This window comes from Atractosteus spatula, chromosome 10 (genome assembly GCF_055471065.1).
Source record: "Atractosteus spatula isolate fAtrSpa1 chromosome 10, fAtrSpa1.hap1, whole genome shotgun sequence".
In the NCBI taxonomy this organism is placed as follows: domain Eukaryota; kingdom Metazoa; phylum Chordata; class Actinopteri; order Semionotiformes; family Lepisosteidae; genus Atractosteus; species Atractosteus spatula.
This window is the reverse complement of record NC_142715.1, coordinates 21,744,437-21,745,213: the sequence shown is the minus strand read 5'-3', so window position 1 is coordinate 21,745,213 and position 777 is coordinate 21,744,437.

Sequence of the window (777 nt, the reverse complement as noted above, 5' to 3'; positions counted from 1 at the left end):
AATAAAGGCTTATTAATAAAGATGCATCTGCCTGACTGAATCACCACTACGATCAAGAGGTAAGACTTTACATTTTTACTTTTAAATGCATTTGCTGATAACCTTTTAAAACTAATATGCAGTCAGGCAGATGCATCTTTATTCTTAAGCGTCTCTCAGTGCATTGATATTGTTTTTACTAATCTAATATCAAGAATCTTATCATGTGCATGCTGAGGTGTGGAATATATCTTTGTGTTAAATGGTGTTGTTTTGTATATTGTATAATTGAAATACAGCCTCTTTCTGGTTACAAGTATTGGCTTAGAAGACTTCTCCTTGCATTGTGTAATCAGGGCCAGTTCAATGGGGCATTTAATTAATTGAGAGCTCTTTCTAGTAGATATGAATGCAGAATGGATACAGATTAATTGCAATAGTGTAACTGCAAATGAATATAGATGAGAATGTTCACTTTTTATGAAACCATTATTTATTTTGGAGCAATGAGCAATACAATAAAATCATAATGCTCAAACTATGAGAGAGAAAATTAAGGATAATTTAAGAAATCAGTCTTAACTTGTTTCTATACACAAATTATATTATTTATTTTCAAAGGAAACCCGTGAGGATTCCCCTGGTGTGCAAGATGTGCCTGAATAATTTTGATCAGCTTCCTGCTCACTTGAAGAGGGCGTGTATGAAGCACGTCACGGCAGAGGAGATCACGATGGCCTCTCAACAGGCGAGGAAGGACATGATGAATCACCTGAAGAACGGGGTCATCGTGGATTA